Source organism: Triticum aestivum, chromosome 5A, assembly GCF_018294505.1.
Source record: "Triticum aestivum cultivar Chinese Spring chromosome 5A, IWGSC CS RefSeq v2.1, whole genome shotgun sequence".
NCBI classification, from domain to species: Eukaryota; Viridiplantae; Streptophyta; class Magnoliopsida; order Poales; family Poaceae; genus Triticum; species Triticum aestivum.
The window spans coordinates 162,443,176-162,463,120 of NC_057806.1; positions in this window are offsets into that span (position 1 = coordinate 162,443,176).

Genomic DNA, 19,945 nt, shown 5'->3' on the forward strand with positions numbered 1-19,945 from the left:
CGATGGTGTTTGTTGAGTTGGCATAGATCGAGATTAGTATTTGTCACTCCGAGTATCGGAGAGGTATCTCTGGGCCCTCTCGGTAATGCACATCACTATAAGCCTTGCAAGAAATCTGACTAATGTGTTAGTTGTGGGATGATCCATTACAGAACGAGTAAAGAGACTTGCTGGTAATGAGATTGAACTAGGTATTGAGATGCCGACTATCGATCTCGGGCAAGTAACATACCGATGACAAAGGGAACAAGATATATCATTATGCGGTTTGACCGATAAAGATCTTAATAGAATATGTGGGAGGCAATATGAACATCCACGTTCCTCTATTGGTTATTGACTGGAGACGTGTATCGGTCATGTCTACATAGTTCTCGAACCCGTAGGGTCCGCACGCTTAACATTCGGTGACGATCGATATTATGAGTTTATCTATTTTGATGTACCGAAGGTAGTTCAGAGTCCCGGATATGATCACGGATATGACGAGGAGTCTCGAAATGGACGATACATAAAGATCGATATATTGGATGACTATATTCGGACACCGGATGAGTTCCTTGGGTCACCGGATAATTATGGGAGTGCCGGGGGGTTATCGGAACCCCCGGGGGATCTAATGGGACAACATGGGTGACGGTGTCCTGGACTAGGGGGTACTCACAACGTCATCTCCCGATCTGTTAGATTGGGCTGAGGACCCCCATGGCCGTATACTCATGGTCCAGCTCAGACAGTTGCCGCATACATGGAAGATTCCACAAGACTTGGTGATCAAGACAAGGACTCCTCCCCACCGGCGTATTCGGCTAGGACTCTTGTTATCCTAGGCCTCTGGTGCATTATATAAACCGAGGCCAGGCTAGTCGATAGAATATATACATACAATCATACCATAGGCTAGCTTCTAGGGTTTAGCCTCTCCGATCTCGTGGTAGATCAACTCTTGTAATACCCATATCATCAAGAATAAATCAAGCAGGACGTAGGGTTTTACCTCCATCAAGAGGGCCCGAACCTGGGTAAAACATCGTGTCCCCTGCCTCCTGTTACCATCCTCCTTATACGCACAGTTCGGGACCCCCTACCCGAGATCCGCCAGTTTTGACACCGACAATGGGCCTTGTGAGAGAGAGAGGAGGGGGCCTTAGGGCTGGCCGCGCCACCCCCTTGAGGAGTCCGAATTGGAAAAGGAGGTGGGAGGCGCCCCCCTCTATCCCTCCCTCTCTCCCTCTCCTTCCTTTCCCCTTCTTCTCCTAGTTGGACTAGGAAAGGGGGAGTCCTACTCCTACTAGGAGAAGGACACCTCCCCTCCTTGGCGCGCCCCAAGGCCGGGCAGCCTCCCCCTTGCTCCTTTATATACGGGGGCAGGGGGCACCCTAGAACACAAAAGTTGATTGCTTTTAGCCGTGTGCAGTACCCCCCCTCCACCATAATCCACCTCGGTCATATTGTCGTAGTGCTTAGGCGAAGCCCTGCGGTGGTAGCTTCATCAACACTGTCATCACGCCGTTGTGCTGACGAAGCTCTCCCTTGACACTCAGCTAGATCAAGAGTTCGTGGGACGTCACCAAGCGGAACGTGTGCAGATCGTGGAGGTGTCGTACTTTTGGTGTTAGGATCAGTTGGATCGTAAAGACGTATGACTACATCAACCGCGTTGTCATAACGCTTCCACTTACGGTCTACGAGGGTACGTGGACAACACTCTTCCCCTCTCGTTGTTATGCATCACCAAGATACATCTTGCGTGTGCATATGAATTTTTTTGAAATTACTGTGTTCCCCCACAAGCTTGGCCTTCGCATTGGCGCGCTCATGCTGAAGATGCCCAAGGTTGATAGCCACGTTCAACTGATGCCACTCATCCGCTAGCCGAAGGTCCTCCGTCTCAAGGCAGGCATCAGTGTCGCACCCATCGCCTCCCGGAAGAGCTCATGGTATACGATACCACGATCGCGTGCGAGCTCCAGTGCATGGGCAAGTCCACCCTTCACGCCAGGGGTCATTGGGGAAGCTTGAGGTAGTCTGCCTGCCCCTGGCAGGGGGCTGGAGGCTGGCACCTTCCTCACCACCCTCCGGGCCTCGGCGGAGGCACCGGATGGCGTGGTCTCACTACTCAAAGATGAAGCCTGGACTGGGATCTCCCAACCATCGGGGATGACTAGCGGAGGAGCCCTCGGCACGCCACTTGCACCCCAGGGCGGACCGTGAAGGAAGGACGACAGGAACACATGATCGAGGCCCCCTGTTGGCACGTCCGCTTCCAGGACAAGCCCCACGCCACGCATGGTGGTCCAGTGGAGGGAGCTCCAGACAAGGGGCGAGCTGAGGACAGGTAGAGGCCGCTCCTTAGGAGATCTTGCTACCGCGGACGATGGGATCGTGAAGGGACATTGTCGGGAAAGGATGCAACATGCAGAAATCACAAAGAAGAGGTACTTACTCGTCTATGGCTATGTACTTTCTCTTCTTGAGAGGCGGGTAGGCATCACCACTACAGCTGGGAGGACCCTTTCTCTTGTGAAGTGCCTCGAAGTTCTGGCGCAGCTGGCTAAAGCCCGGGGCGCAGCCGTCAGCATCTAGAGCGGGCAGCGGAGCCCCAGGGGTGGCAACCTCGGGGGCCCTGGGCTGCATCAGCTCTCTGGCCACCACATCAGGACTGCTTCCCCGAGCTTCAAGTGTGGTGACTTCGAGAGCCTCGGATCGCGCCAAGTCTATGATCGGCCCCTCAGGACGGCTCATTCGAGCCTCGAGGGCTGCCATCTTAGGAGCACCGGGCTACGTCGCTTCGTTAGCAGCCGCGCCGACATCACCCAGCTGCGCCCGCCCCCCAGCGTCCACCTTCGGGGCATGCGCCACAGGGGCGGAAGGCAGGGGGACCACAATGACATGGTTCTTGCGGGGCCCCTCAAGCTCAGCCGGGTGCAACCCCCACTCGTCGAAGAGCGGCATCTGCCTCACGAATCCCTTCATGTTCGAGCAACAGTAGAGGAGGCAGCCCTCCTTCGAAAGCATGGATGGCGTAGGGTCGCCAGTCAGGAGCTCGAGCACTGTGCGCAGAGTCTCGGGAGGAAGCGCATGTACTTGGAGCCTCATGGGGTCCCTGCTGCCGGCGAAGGTCCACATCCGTCGAGAATGGCGATGGAGCGGAGCCTGATACGTCTCCAACGTATCTATAATTTTTGATTGCTCCATGCTATATTATCTACTGTTTTGGACATTATTGGGCTTTATTATCCACTTTTATATTATTTTTGGGACTAACCTATTAACCGGAGAACCAGCCCAGAATTGCTGTTTTTTGCCTGTTTTAGGGTTTCAAAGAAAAGGAATATCAAATGGAGTCCACACGGAATGAAACCTTCGGGAACGTGATTTTCTCAACGAACAAGACCCAGGAGACTTGGACCCCACGTCAAGACACAAAAGAGGAGGCCATGAGGTAGGGGGCGCGCCTGCCCCCTAGGCGCGCCCTCCACCATCGTGGGCCCCTTGTTGCTCCACCGACATACTCTTTCCTCCTATATATACCTACGTACCCCCAAACGATCAGATACGGAGCCAAAACCCTAATGCCACCGCCGCAACTTTCTATATCCACGAGATCCCATCTTGGGGCCTATTCCGGAGCTCCGCCGGAGGGGGCATCGATCATGGAGGGCTTCTACATCAACACCATATCCCCTCCGATGAAGTGTGAGTAGTTCACCTCAGACCTACAGGTCCATAGTTATTAGCTAGATGGTTGCTTATCTCTTTTTGGATCTCAATACAATGTTCTCCCCCTCTCTTGTGGAGAACTATTCGATGTAATCTTCTTTTTGCGGTGTGTTTGTTGAGACCGATGAATTGTGGGCTTATGATCAAGTCTATCTATGAACAATATTTGAATCTTCTCTGAATTCTTTTATGTATGATTGGTTATCTTTGCAAGTCTCTTTGAATTATCAGTTTGGTTTGGCCTACTAGATTGATCTTTCGTGCAATGGGAGAAGTGCGTAGCTTTGGGTTCAATCTTGCGGTGTCCTTTCCCAGTGACAGTAGGGGCAGCCAGGCACGTATTGTATTGTTGCCATCGAGGATAACAAGATGGGGTTTTCATCATATTGCATGTGTTTATCCCTCTACATCATGTCATCTTGCTTAAGGCATTATTCCGTTTTCATTAACTTAATACTCTAGATGCATGCTGGATAGCGGTCGATGAGTGGAGTAATAGTAGTAGATGCAGATAGGAGTCGATCTTCTTGTCTCGGATGTGATGCCTATATACATGATCATACCTAGATATTCTCATAACTATGCTCAATTCTGTCAATTGCTCAACAGTAATTTGTTCACCCACCATAGAATACTTATGCTCTTGTGAGAAGCCACTAGTGAAACCTATGGCCCCGGGGTCTATCTTCATCATATTAATCTCCTACTACTTAGTTATTTCCTTTGCTTTTTACTTTGCTTTTATTTTACTTTGCATCTTTATCAGAAAAATACCAAAAATATTAACTTATCATATCTATCAGATCTCACTCTCGTAAGTGGCCGTGTAGGGATTGACAACCCTTGATCGCGGTGGTTGCGAGGATTTATTTGTTTTGTGTAGGTGCGAGGGACTCGCGCGTAGCCTCCTACTGGATTGATACCTTGGTTCACAAAAACTGAGGGAAGTACTTACGCTACTTTGCTGCATCATCCCTTCCTCTTTAGGGAAAACCAATGCAGTCCTGAAGAGGTAGCAAGAAGGATTTCTTGCACCGTCGCCGGGGAGGTCTACGCAAAAGTCAATATAACAAGTACCCATCACATACCCTTATCTCCCGCATTACATTATTTGCCATTTACCTCTCGTTTTCCTCACCCCCACTTCACCCTTTCCGTTTCATTCGCCCTCTCTCTCTATCCTCCCTCTCTTTCTCTATTTGCCTCTTTTTGCTCGCTTGCTTTTTGTTTGCTTGTGTGTTAGTTTGCTTGTTTGTCACGATGGCTCAAGATAACACTAAATTGTGTGACTTCACCAATACCAACAACAATGATTTTATTAGCACTCCGATTGCTCCTCTTACCGATGCTGAATCTTGTGAAATTAATACTGCTTTGCTGAATCTTGTCATGAAAGATCTGTTTTCCGGCCTTCCTAGTGAAGGTGCCACTACCCATCTAAATAGCTTCGTTGATTTGTGTGATATGCAAAAGAAGAAAGATGTGGATAATGATTTGTCAAATTGAACATATTTCCTTTTTCGCTTAGAGATCGTGCTAAAGCTTGGTTTTTGTCTTTGCCTAAAAATAGTATTGATTCTTGGAACAAGTGCAAAGATGCTTTTAGCTCTAAGTATTTTCCTCCCACTAAGATCATTTCTCTTAGAAACGACATTATGAATTTTAAGAAACTTGATCATGAACATGTTGCACAAGCTTGGGATAGAATGAAACTAATGATACGTAATTGCCCTACTCATGGTTTAAATTTGTGGATGATTATACAAAATTTGTATGCCGGATTGAATTTTGCTTCTAAAAATCTTTTAGATTCGGCCGCGGGAGGCACTTTTATGGAAATCACTTTAGGAGAAGCTACTAAACTCTTAGATAATATTATGGTTAATTATTCTCAATGGCATTGAGGGAGTCCTGGATTAGGGGGTCTCTGGACAGCCGGACTATATCCTTTGGCCGGACTGTTGGACTATGAAGATACAAGATTGAAACCTTCGTCTCGTGTCCGGATAGGACTCTACTTGGCGTGGAAGGCAATCTAGGCAATACGGATACGTATATCTCCTGCTTTGTAACCGACCTTATGTAACCCTAGCCCCCTCCGGTGTCTATATAAACCAGAGGGTTTTAGTCCGTAGGACAACATACAATCATACCATAGCCTAGCTTCTAGGGTTTAGCCTCTTTGATCTCGTGGTAGATCAACTCTTGTAATACTCATATCATCAAGAATAATCAAGCATGACGTAGGGTAGTACGTCCATCAAGAGGGCCCGAACCTGGGTAATCATCGTGTCCCCTGCCTCCTATTACCATCTGCCTTAGACACACAGTTCGGGACCCCCTACCCGAGATCCACCGGTTTTGAAACCTACATTGGTGCTTTCATTGAGAGTTCCACTGTGTCATGACCATAAGGCTTGATGGCTCCTTCGATCATCGCTAGCGATGCGGTCCAGGGTGAGGCCTACCTCCCCAGACAGATCTTCGTATTCGGCGGCTTCGCACTGCGGGCCAATTCACTTGGCCAATTGGAGCAGATCAAAAGCTACGCCCCTGCCCATCAGGTCAGATTTGGAAACTTGAACTACATGGACGACATCCACGGAGACTTGATCTTCGACGGATTCGAGCCCATGCCGAACGTGCCGCACAGTCGCGACGAGCAAGACGTAACTCTGCCGTCAGATAATGTTCGGGAGATCGCATCCGTGGCTACTCCGGTCGTTAATCCGGAGCAAATCGCGCCATACGAGAGCAGAGGGATAGACCCTGGTACGAAGGCTGCACTCTCAGTGGCGATAGAGCCAGATACTGACTTCACCCCTTTCGAGAGCTGCGTCGCCGCACCACTGGATTTATCCCCGGCCACGGACTTTGAGCCGCCTACATCCGTGCCTGTTGAATCCGACGGCACGCCGATCATGGAGTTCACCTCCGCGGATATCTTTCAGCACTCACCTTTCGGAGATGTGCTAAATTCATTAAGGTCTCTCTCCTGTCAGGAGAACCTTGGCCGAACTATGTCCGGCTAGAATGGGATGTGGACGACAAAGAAATTCACTGCCCACACACCACCCACTTAGTAGCCACTGTCGACAACTTAACCGACATGCTCGACTTCGAATCCGAAGACATCGATGGTATGGACGACAATGCAGGAGACAAACAGGAACCACCGCCCATAGGGCGCTGGACGACCACTTCATCACATGACGTATACATGGTGGATACACCCAGAGAGGGAAATGGCAAAGAGACAGCGGAGGATGCACCCTCCAAGCAACCCCGGCACCGACATCAGCGATGCTGCTCTAAGCCCCGCCATAGAAAAAACAGCGATAACAACGCTAGAGGAAATAACAGTCCAGTCGACTCTAGAAGAAACGACGACTGCACCACCCCGGTGGCAGAGCACGATCAAGATGCAAACTGCACACATAGTACGAATCCGACGTCCGACCTCGACGACGCCAAGGATAAGCCTCATCAAACCCCGTCTGGGGAAGAAAACAGTCCGGACGATGCACACATCATCCCGGAAACGCACTTGGAGCAAGAAAACCTCCGCAGAAGGCTTATTGCCACAGCGAGGAGCCTGAAGAAACAGAAGCAAAGGCTCAAGGTCGCACAAGATATGCTCAACAGCAAGTGGAACAAAGTAACAAAGTATGGTGGAAGTTACCATAAAAACAGCTATCCAAAGCGCAAGCTATTACTGGAATTCGACGATGAGGCCTTAGAGCCCATACAGCCGAAGAGTGATACGGCCAACCGGCCGGATACACCACCTTGTGAACACAATAGAGCGGCTAACAAAATCACGCATAAGTCAACACACGATCTATGTGAGAACTTGCGTCAAAAATCCGATGCGACCAGATCTATCTATGGATCTAGGAAACGCGCTACGACACGAAACCAACACCAAGCACTACAACCGTCCGAACACCATGGCGCATCCCAATACAGGGGTGCCACACACCCCTTGTGTTTCACCGATGAGGTGCTGGATCACGAATTCCCAGAGGGATTCAAACCGGTGAACATAGAGGCGTACGACGGAACCACAGACCCTGGAGTCTGGATTGAGGACTTCATCCTCCATATTCATATGGCTTGTGGAGACGATCTCCATGCCATTAAATACTTGCCCCTCAAGCTTAAAGGGACAGCTCGGCACTGGCTGAAAGGCCTCCCCGAAAACTCAATTGAAAGTTGGGAGGAGCTCGAGGAGGCTTTCGGGCCAATTTTCAAGGAACTTATGTCCGACCTCCGGATGCAGACGACTTAAGTCATATAATCCAACAGTCCGGAGAGTCCGCCCGAAAGCTTTGGAACAGGTTCCTCACCAAGAAGAACCAAATCGTCGACTGTCCGAATGCTGAAGCCTTTGCAGCTTTTAAACACAGCGTCCGAGACGTATGGCTCACCAGACACCTCGGTCAAGAAAAACCGAGAACAATGGCAGCCCTAACAAGCCTCATGACCCGCTTTTGTGCGGGCGAGGACAACTGGATGGCCCGTAGCAGCACCAGCGACCCAAGTACATCCAAAGTCATGGATGGCAATGGTAAACCACGACGCAACAAAAACAAGTGTCAAATTAAAGAAGGTAGCCCAGATAACACGACGTAAACGCCGGATTCAGGGGCTCCTGACCAGGTCAGCGGAAAAAGCCTTTCAAGGGCAGCAGAGAAGGACAATCTGGCCTAAACAAAATTCTTGACAAACTCTGTCAGATTCCTGGCACCCCAGACAAACTTGCAAATCATACCCATCGAGAATGTTGGGTCTTCAAGCAGGCCAGTAAGCTAAACGCCGAACACAAAGGGGAAGAGACACCAAGCGAAGACGAGGATGAGCCTCGCCAGCAAAGCACCGAAGGACAAAAAAAGTTCCCACCAGAGGTTAAAACAATAAACGTGATCCATGTGACAAAGAGGAGAGGCAAGCATGCACTCCGAGGCACATGCACCATAGAGCCTGTCACCCCTAGGTTCAACCCCTGGCTGGCCTGCCCGATCACTTTTGATTGTAGGGATCACGAGACAAATATCCGGCATGAAGGACTGACGGCCTTGGTGTTAGACCCAATAATAAATGGGTACCATTTCACACGGGTCCTCATGGACGGCAGCAGTGATCTAAATCTGATATATCAAGACACAATCCGCAAAATGGGGATAGACCCGACACAAATAAGCCACAGTAATACTACCTTCAAGGTAGTAATACTAGGCGAAGAGGCCCGCTATACAGGCTCTCTACTACTAGAGGTAGTATTCAGTTCTCCCGATAACTTGCGAAGCAAAAGGTTAACTTTTCACATTGCCCCATTCCGAAGTGGATATCAAGCACTACTCGGAAGAACGACTTTCGCTCGATTTAACGCAATACCGCATTATGTTTTTCTCAAGCAAAAGATGCCCGGTCCATGTTGCATCATCTCGGTTAGCGGAAATACCGAATGCTTCCCACACATGGACGAGGACGCGGCGGCTCTAGCAGCCGCAAACTAGACGGCCTCACCAACCAGAAAAATGGCAGGTCGTCAAGACCACGGACACGGTCAAACGAATCTGGCGTTCCATCATATATACATGAGATTGGTTTTCGAACCCTCATAAATGATACCAGGGGCTTCCCGCGTGTAACCAGGTCCAGCCCGGCTTAATTTGGCTTCTCTTGAATTTTGATAGTTCATTGATAATAACCAACTCTTCTTTTTGGCACGGCAACTTTCACCTAAGTTCTTTAATTTTGCAGATGACAATCATGCTACACCCGTCCAGGACACAGCACAACAGAGACACAGGCGCAGACGGGCAGCAGGGACCCGCCCAAAGGTTTCTTTTTAGATTAAGACCCTGCGTAAACCTTTTTTTACTGTCTCTTGTTGCTCACATCCTCCGGATACTCCACACAACCGAGAAGGATGCTGGCATTATTGGCATGTGGCCACGCCAGAATTTTGCACGTACCTGGACACATGGGCTTTCTTATTAAGGGCACTGTTTAGTCCGGTATATGTTATAAAGACCAAACACCTTAGGGAGTGTTCGGCGCCGCGAGTTTGGCCCTATATGCATCAGCTCCGAATCATGTCTTTGGTCAAATGTTGGGTTTGCCCAGCTCCCATGTTTTGGTACCTTACGTTCCATTATATCATCTAAGGTAGCACTAGGAGAACTACTGCGATTGTGCCTTGGTTCATCTGGATGAGCACCTCAGTAGAGAAAGCCGAAAACTGACTGTCATGATATAGCGAGAGACTGGTCAACCACTCGATGACTCGTCGGAATCTTTGGGATTCCTCCGCATTAACGAAGGGTCGTTTCCCGGTCATGTACGTACGCGCCCCGTATTCGGACGAGCGCAGGAGTACCAGGGGCTATATAGTAGCCCCATTGTCAAACTCCTATGGCTAAGTGAAAGTGTTAAAGCAATATAGTCCGATTGCCTCGTTCGCTGCGCTATCACCTCCTTAACGAACCAAGACGTTGGATCAAGTATGGATATGCATCTTTTGCAAACACCCCCACATTATATGCGTGGGGGCGGAAGCTGACGACTTCAAACTTTCAGGTTATACACATATATACATAAACGGCTACACAGGAGGCATCATAGTACTTTCAGGCAAAAGTATAAATACAACCTTGATAATTCAGTAAAACATTGTTTGTACAATGGGAATACATGTCACTGGAACATAATATTCTTTGAGCACTCAGCCTCTATCGAACGAGCGCCTTCAAGAACTTCTTCAAAGCAGTGCTCGGCAGCCACTCGGCCTACGGTCGAACCCTGTGTCGCAACAGTGGTGGCCTCCATCTCCGCCCAGTATGTCTTTACAGCATCGATGCGTGGCACATCCCCAAGGAATTGTTGCACTAAGCTAAAGTAGCTATTTGGCCTTGGCCCTCCCGGCCACAGGTGATCCACAACGGACCTCATGGCATGTCCGGACAACCTATGGAGCTCGGCCCACTCGGCCAATTGCTCATTCAACAGCAGCGGACGGACTAGAGCATGAAACTTTGACCAAAACAGCTTTACCACTTCGGGACCTTTCTGATCCTTGAAGTACTCGGCCGCATCAGCAGCACTTGCAGCCAAATGCATGTACGCGTCCGCAGAACTCCATAGCCGGTCCAAAGGAGCATACTTCGGATCTCCGAACTTAGTCTGCAACAAGAAGGGCTTCCCAGACATGATATCCGCAGCTTGATTCAGCTCCTCCTTCATCGCTCTAACTTTGGAGCAGGCTTCCTTGGCAGCCACCAGGGCTTTCTCCAGGTCCGTCGCCTTCGCCTGGTTTTCTTCTTCAAGAAGCTGGTAACAGTCAGCGGCATCTTTTAACTTTACAGCCATCTTGGCTATTTTTTCCTTGCTCTCGCAATGCGCGGCCTGTTCGGCCCTTAACTCGCGGCCGCATTGCTACTCCTTGCTTGATCCTTGGCTCGGGCAAGCTCCGCCCGAGTGGTCTCCACGGTGGCAGCTCCATCTGCGGTCACAACATATTAAAGATACTGGCATCATGCTACTCTTATTATGTGACGATCACAAGAAAAATCACTCACCCTGTGCCTCGTCAAGCCGCTTGTTGACAAGCATGATGTCGGCATCTGCCGCATTAAGTTGCCGCTTAAGCTCGGCAAACCCATCAGTCCAGCTAGCCACCGAAGCTTCAGCCACCTGCACATGAAGGCGGTCTGGTTATTACCTGGGACTATGATCCTCTGTTGGCCGCCGTTTTCGACGACAACCAGAGTCTCAGGGGCTCCTATCTGCATAGGGCATACCTAACATATGCGGTACTGTTAAAAACATACATTATTTCACGTACCTCGAAGCCTTTCAGCAGACTCATAAAGGCTTCATGCAAACCGCTTTCAGCGGATGAAATCCTTTCAATTACCGTACCCATTAGCGTACAATGCGCTTCCGAGACGGCCGCTTTCCCCAGAAGATCCTTCAGCATGTCCAACCGCACACTGTACGGACCCTTGCTGTCGCTCTCCTTAGGAGCCAGATACTGATTCTGGGCAGCCAAAGGGTTATCCTCTTTCCCTAATGGATCAGGAGATAACCTTCGCGACGACACTTCAAGGTCGCCCGCTTCTTGAGGCGGGGTGTCCGGGGGAGGCGTTTCGCTCTCCATCATCTCCGGAAGAAGATCCCCTGAAGATGAACTCTGTCGAGAAGGGCTACGATCCGGACTACAATTTATAAGCATCGTTATTGTCTTCGGAAGTAAGGTAGGATGTTTCACTATTAAGTACTTTTCGATTACTTACAGCTTGGTAGAGGGCTGATCCCCACGGGGACATTGTGCGGAAAGAATACCCTCCGAGGCAGGACCCTCTGATGAAGATTTCTTCTCCCATTTGGAAACCTTAGTTTCTGGATCTTTAGAGGTAGTCCTCTTCCTTCCCCGGGGAGAGACAATGTCAGATTCTTCCCTTTGATTGTCCTCCCTCGCGGAGGTGCTCATTCCCCCGGCTGGAATAAGTAGCGAGTGAGGCCCGCTTTCGCCCTCTTTATTCCCCCATCATCTTCCTTTGAGGACACTAGATAAGGCGCCGGCTCAAGCATCTTGTCCAGTACTGGATTGTCCAAGCCCTCAGGAAGGGGGGGCGAACACCTGATCATCATCGCCTTTGTTATCCAGTCCTGGTCAAAAGGCGGCTCTTTAGAATGATGCCATGATAAATAAAAGGACAGCAGGTTCGGCATGGGATTACTTACTTGGGCAGTGGGGCGGTTGCAGCTCAGACCCACGTCCTCGGTGGTGTCCGGACACTCTATTTGGGTTCCGAAGAACGATTTGTACATCTCTTCATGTGTCATGCCGAGGAAATGCTGAATAGCATGCGGTCCTTCCGGGTTGAATTCCCACATGCGGAGGGGCCGACGTTTGCAAGGCTGGACTCAATGAACTAGCATAACTTGCATTACCATAACCAGACTGAAATCTCTCTCAAAGAGATCTCGGATATGGCTTTGCAGGATTGGCACGTCCTTGGCTGGACCCCAGCTCGGCCCCCTGCTGATCCATGACATCAGTTGCGGTGGGGGGGCCCGAGCGAAAGGTGGGGGCAGCTACCCACTTGGCACTTCGGGGAGCTGTGACGTAAAACCACTCCCGCTGCCACAATTCGGACACCTCTGGGAAGGAACCCTCTGGCCATAGAGCTTCAGCAATTTTGCTTATTAAAGCACCTCCACACGCTGCGTGCTGCCCCTTGATCATCTTCGGCTTCACATCGAAGGTCTTGAGCCACAGGCCGAAGTGAGGGGTAATGTGGAGGAAGGCCTCACATATGACAATAAATGACGTGATGTGAAGAAGGGAATCCAGGGCCAGATCATGAAAATCCAGCCCGTAATAGAATATAAGACCCGTAACAAAGGGATCCAGAGCAAGGCCTAGTCCTCGGAGGAAGTGGGAGATGAACACAACACTCTTGTTGGGTTCGGGAGTAGGGACGACCTACCCTCGGGTGGGCAGCCTATGCGAAATTTCGGCGGTCAGATATCTGGCCTCTCTCAACTTGATGTCCTCCTCTGTGACGGAGGAAGGCATCCACCGACCTTGAAGGTTAGATCCAGGCATAGTTGAAGGTCCGAAGCACCTGACCTGAGCTTTGGGTGTTAGAACTCGAGGCGGGGGAAGGATTCGATTGAGCGCGGGAGGAGAAAAAGAAAAGGCCTTGCCCCTTTATAAAGAGGGTGAATAGCAGGCGTCCTCCTCGTGGATGTTTGAGACTTACCTAAGATCTAGGAGTCATACCAACAGGCACGGTTGGATTACCCACGTTTGTATTGATGAGAATCCCGTGATAAGCAAAACACGATCTCTGCTTTGACAAGACGTGTCGAGGAAACCGCCTCGCGTTATGTGCGGAGCTGGTTAAGAAAAACGGTTTGAATAATGACCGGGCCGTGGTGTGATGTCATGCTGTCGAAACGTGTCAGCAGATTAGATTTGTGGAAATATTATTCTCTCTACGGTGGTATGTGGGACTTATTTTGCAGGGTCGGACACTATCCTTGTATTCAAACTCTTCCATGGTGTATTCGGAGGAGGAACCCACCTTGCAATGCCGAAGACAACACTGGGCGCCGGACTCATCACCATTGAAGCCTGGTTTAGGGGCTACTGAGGGAGTCCTGGATTAGGGGGTCTCCAGAGAGCCGGACTATATCCTTTGGCCGGACTGTTGGACTATGAAGATACAAGATTGAAGACTTCGTCTCGTGTCCGGATAGGACTCTACTTGTCGTGGAAGGCAAGCTAGGCAATATGGATATGTATATCTCCTCCTTTGTAACCGACCTTGTGTAACCCTAGCCCCCTCCAGTGTCTATATAAACCGAAGGGTTTTAGTCCGTAGGACAACATACAATCATACCATGTGCTAGCTTCTAGGGTTTAGCCTCTTTGATCTCGTGGTAGATCAACTATTGTAATACTCATATCATCAAGAATAATCAAGCAGGACCTAGGGTATTACCTCCATCAAGAGGGCCCGAACCTGGGTAAACATCGTGTCCCCTGCCTCCTGTTACCATCCGCCTTAGACGCACAGTTCGGGACCCCCTACCCGAGATCTGCCGGTTTTGACACCGACAGGCATACTGAAAGATCTACTAATAAAAAGGTGCATGCGATAGAAGAAACTAATGTTTTGAGTAGAAAGATGGATGAAATTATGAAATTATTTGCTAGTAAGAGTGTTTCTTCTGATCCTAATGATATGCCCTTGTCTACTTTGATTGAGAATAATAATGAATCTATGGATGTGAATTTTGTTGGTAGGAACAATTTTGGTAACAACGCATATAGAGGAAATTTCAATCCTAGGCCTTATCCTAGTAATCCCTCTAATAATTATGGTAATTCCTACAACAATTCATATGGAAATTATAATAAGATGCCCTCTGATTTTGAATCTAATATTAAATAATTTATTACTTCACAAAAGAACTTTAATGCTTTGATTGAAGAAAAATTGCTTAAGATTGATGAGTTGGCTAGGAACGTTGATAGAATTTCTCTTGATGTTGATTCTTTTAAACTTACATCTATTCCACCTAAGCATGATATCAATGAGTCTCTCAAATCCATGAGAATTTCCATTGATGAGTGCAAAGAAAGAACCGCTAGGATGCGTGCTATGAAAGATGCCTTTATAAGAGCATGTTCTTCTAGTTCCTCTGAAAATAAAGATGAAGATCTAAAAGTTATTGATGTGTCCCCTATTAAATCTTTGTTTTGCAATATGAATCTTGATAATGATGGGACTGAATATGATCCACCTTTACCTAGAAGACGTTCCAAGAATTCGGAATTTTTTTTATCTTGATGCTAAAATTGATAAAAGTGGGATTGAAGAAATTAAAACCCTAGATGTTGCTAAAACCCACTATTATGGATTTCAAGGAATTTAACTATGAAAATTTCTTTTGATTTATTGTATTTCCTTGTTGCAATCCGTGCTAAATTCTCCTCACGCTTATATTCAAAATAAAGCGTTTACTAAACATATCGTTGATGCCTTGATGCAATCTTATGAAGAAAAACTTGAATTGGAAGTTTATTTCCCTAGAGAAATTTATGATGAGTGGGAACCAACTATTAAAATTAAAATTAAAGATCATGAACACTATGCTTTGTGTGATTTGGGTGCTAGTGTTTCCACGATTCCAAAGACTTTGTGTGATTTGTTAGGTTTCCATGATTTTGATGATTGCTCTCTAAACTTGCACCTTGCGGATTCCACTATTAAGAAACCTATGGGAAGAATTAATGATGTTCTTATTGTTGCAAATAGGAATTATGTGCCCGTAGATTTTATTGTTCTTGACATAGATTGCAATCCTTCATGTCCTATTATTCTTGGTAGAACTTTCCTTAGAACGATTGGTGCAATTATTGATATGAAGGAAGGAAATATTAGATTCCAATTTCCATTAAGGAAAGGCATGGAACACTTTCCTAGAAAGAAAATTAAATTACCTTATGAATCAATCATAAGAGCCACTTATGGATTGCCTACCAAATATGGCAATACCTAGATCTATCCTTGCTTGTTATGGCTAGCTACGGGTGTTAAACAATAGCGCTTGTTGGGAGGCAACCAAATTTTATTTTTACTCCTTGCTTTTTGCTCCTGTTTGGTAATAAATAAATTATCTAGCCTCTTTTTTTGTTGTGTTTTTTGTGTTTAATTAGTTTTTGTGCCAAGTAGAACCGTTGGGAAGACTTGGGGAAAGTCTTGTTACACTTGCTGTAAAAAACAGAAACTTTAGCGCTCACGAGAACTGCAGCCATTTTTATTTTTAAAGTCCTATTTAGTTAATTCTTTTTTCAGATGATTAATAGATAAATTCCTCACGTCAAAAAATTTATTTTAGAATTTTTGGGGTTCCAGATCTTGCGCTAGCTACAGATTACTACAGACTGTTCTGTTTTTGACAGATTCTGTTTTTCGTGTGTTGTTTGCTTATTTTAATGAATCTATGGCTAGTAAAATAGTTTATAAACCATAGATAAGTTGGAATACAGTAGTTTTAACACCAATATAAATAAAGAATGAGTTCATTACAGTACCTTGAAGTGGTCTTTTGTTTTCTTTCGCTAACGGAGCTCACGAGATTTTCTACTTTGAGTTTTGTGTTGTGAAGTTTTCAAGTTTTGGGTAAAGATTTGATGGATTATGGAACAAGGAGTGGCAAGAGCCCAAGCTTGGGCATGCCCATGGAACCCCCAATATAATCTAAGGACACCTAAAAGCCAAAGCTTGGGGATGCCCCGGAAGGCATCCCCTCTTTCGTCTACTTCTATCGGTAACTTTACTTGGAGCTACATTTTTATTCGCCACATGATATGTGTTTTGTTTGAAGCGTCTTGTATGATTTGAGTCTTTACTTTTTAGTTTACCACAATCATCCTTGATGTACACACCTTTTGAGAGATCCATACATGATTTGGAATTCGTTAGAATACTCTATGTGCTTCGCTTATATCTTTTGAGTTATATAGTTTTTCTCTAGTACTTCACTTATATCTTTTAGAGAACGGTGGTGGATTTGTTTTATAGAAACTATTGATCTCTCATGCCTCACTTAGATTATTTTGAGAGTCTTAAATAGCATGGTAATTTACATAAATTCCTATTATGCTAGGTATTCAAGATTAGTAAAATTTTCTTATGAGTGTTTTGAATACTATGAGAAGTTTGATGCTTGATGATTATTTTGAGATATGGAGGTAATAATATCAAAGTCGTGCTAGTTGAGTAGTTGTGAAATTGAGAAATGCTTGTGTTGAAGTTTGCAAGTCCCGTAGCATGCACGTATGTAAACGTTATGTAACAAATTTGAAACATGAGGTGTTATTTGATTGTCCTCCTTATGAGTGGCGGTTGGGGACGAGCGATGGTATTTTCCTACCAATCTATCCCCCTAGGAGCATGCGCGTAGTGCCGAGGTTTTTGATGACTTGTAGATTTTTGCAATAAGTATGTGAGTTCTTTATGACTAATGTTGAGTCCATGGATTATACGCACTCTCACCCTTCCATCCTTGCTAGCCTCTTCGGTACCATGCATTGCCCTTTCTCACATTGAGAGTTGGCGCAAACTTCGCCGGTGCATCCAAACCCCGTGATATGATACGCTCTTTCACAAATAAACCTCCTTATATCTTCCTCAAAACAGACACCATACCTACCTATTATGGCATTAGCCATTCCGAGACATATTGCCATGTAACTTTCCACCATTCCGTTTATCATAACACATTCATTATTGTCATATTGCTTAGCATGATCATGTAGTTGACATAGTATTTGTGGCAAAGCCACCGTTCATAATTCTTTCATACATGTCACTCTTGGTCCATTGCATATCCTGGTACACCGCCGGAGGCATTCATATAGAGTCATCTTTTGTTCTAGTATCGAGTTGTAATCATTGAGTTGTAAATAAATAGAAGTGTGATGATCATCATTTTCTAGAGCATTGTCCCAAGTGAGGAATTATAAAAAAGAGAAAGGCCATAAAAAAGAGAAGGCCCAAAAAATGAGAGAAAAAGAGAGAAGGGATAATGTTACTATCCTTTGCCACACTTGTGCTTCAAAGTAGCACCATAATCTTCATGATAGAGAGTCTCTTGTTTTGTCACTTTCATATACTAGTGGGAATTTTTCAGTATAGAACTTGGCTTGTATATTCCAATAATGGGCCTCCTCAAGTGCCCTAGGTCTTCGTGAGCAACCAAGTTGGATGCACACCCACTTAGTTTCTTTTATTGAGCTTTCATACATTTATAGCTCTAGTGCATCTGTTGCATGGCAATCCCTACTCCTTCCATTAACATCAATCGGTGGGCATCTCCATAGCCCATTGATTAGCCTCGTTGATGTGAGACTTTCCTTTTTTTGTCTTCTCCACATAAACCCCCTCATTATATTCTATTCCACCCATAGTGCTATGTCCATGGCTCGCGCTCATATATTGCGTGAAAGTTTATAGGTTTGAGATTACTAAAGTATGAAACAATTGCTTGGCTTGTCATCGGGGTTGTGCATGATGAGAGCATTCTTGTGTGATGAAAATGGAGCATTACTAAACTATATGATTTTGTAGGGATGAACTTTCTTTGGCCATGTTATTTTCAGAAGACATAATTGCTTTGTTAGTATGCTTGAAGTATTATTATTTTTATGTCAATATAAACTTTTGTCTTGAATCTTTCGGATCTGAATATTCATACCACAATTAAGAAGAATTATATTAAAATTATGCCAGGTAGCACTCTGCATCAAAAATTCTATTTTTATCATTACCTACTCGAGGACGAGCAAGAATTAAGCTTGGGGATGCTTGATACGTCTTCAATGTATCTATAATTTTTTATTGCTCCATGCACTACAAAAAAATACACTTCCGTGATGATATGTGTTTGTCACAGTAGGTCGCTTTTTTGTCATGCATGTACATCCATGAAAAATTTATGACATAATCAAGGTAGTCATACCTGCGCTGTCGTAGAAGTGTTCCATGACATTACCAAAATTATCATCATGGAAGTGTCCACTTCCATGACGATAAATCGCACGTCACAGAAGTGCTTTCGTCAAGGGTGACCGACACATGGCATCCACCATAACGGAACGCCGTTAAGCTATCGGGTCGGGTTTTGGATTCGATAACCTGTTAACAGCCCCGACCAATGGGGATTTTCCACGTGTAAACTCATCATTGGCTAGAGGAAACACGTGTCGGCTCATCGTCGGGACAGATGTCATCCACTCACTGGACAGAAGGCGCCGATGATACGTCGACCCGTGGCATGGCCCAACAAGTTTAAATGGGCCGGCCCAACTAAAGGCCCACAAGATTTTGCAGACCATAATGGGCCGGCCCAGCTAAAGGCCCACGAGATTTTGCGGACCATAATGGGCTGGCCCAACTAAAGGCCCACAAGATTTCGTGGGCCATAATGGGCCGGCCCAGGTATAGGCCCACAAGATTTTTGTGTGCCATAATAGGCCGGCCCAGGTAAAGGCCCACAAAATTCTTGCGGATCATAATGGGCCGGCCCAGCTAAAGGCCCACGAGATTTCGCCGCATTAATGGGCCGGCCCAGCTGTAGGCCCACAAGATTTTGAGGACCCTAGTAGGCCGGCCCGTTAACTGGCTGCCATGTTTTGGGCCAAATGTCGGCCCATATTTGATACGGTCTATTAATGGCCTGCCACGCTCCAGGACTAATGGTGGCCCATATGAGATCCGGCCCATTAAAAGCCTACCACATTCTGGGCCAAATTACGGCCCAGATCAGGTTCGGCCCTTTAAGAGGTTTTGGGCCTAATTATGTCCCATATCAGATTCGGCCCGTCAACTGGACACTATGCTTTTGGGCCCACTTGCTAAAGGCCCACTTAGCAATTCGGCCTGATATTAGTTTTGGCTTGTTAAGGGCCCGTTTAACATTTCAGCCCTATATTAATTTCAGCCTGTTAAAAGCCCGTCATATAGTTGGGCCTAACTACGGCCCGGTTTGCATCCGGCCTGCTCGCAGCCAATATCTGATTGGGCCAAACAAGGACCGAGACAATTTTTCGGCCTGTTAAAAGCCCGTGATTTGATTCACACAATCATGGGTCGGGGTTCATTTCGGGCTGCTGCCGGCCCGTGAGCTGATCGGC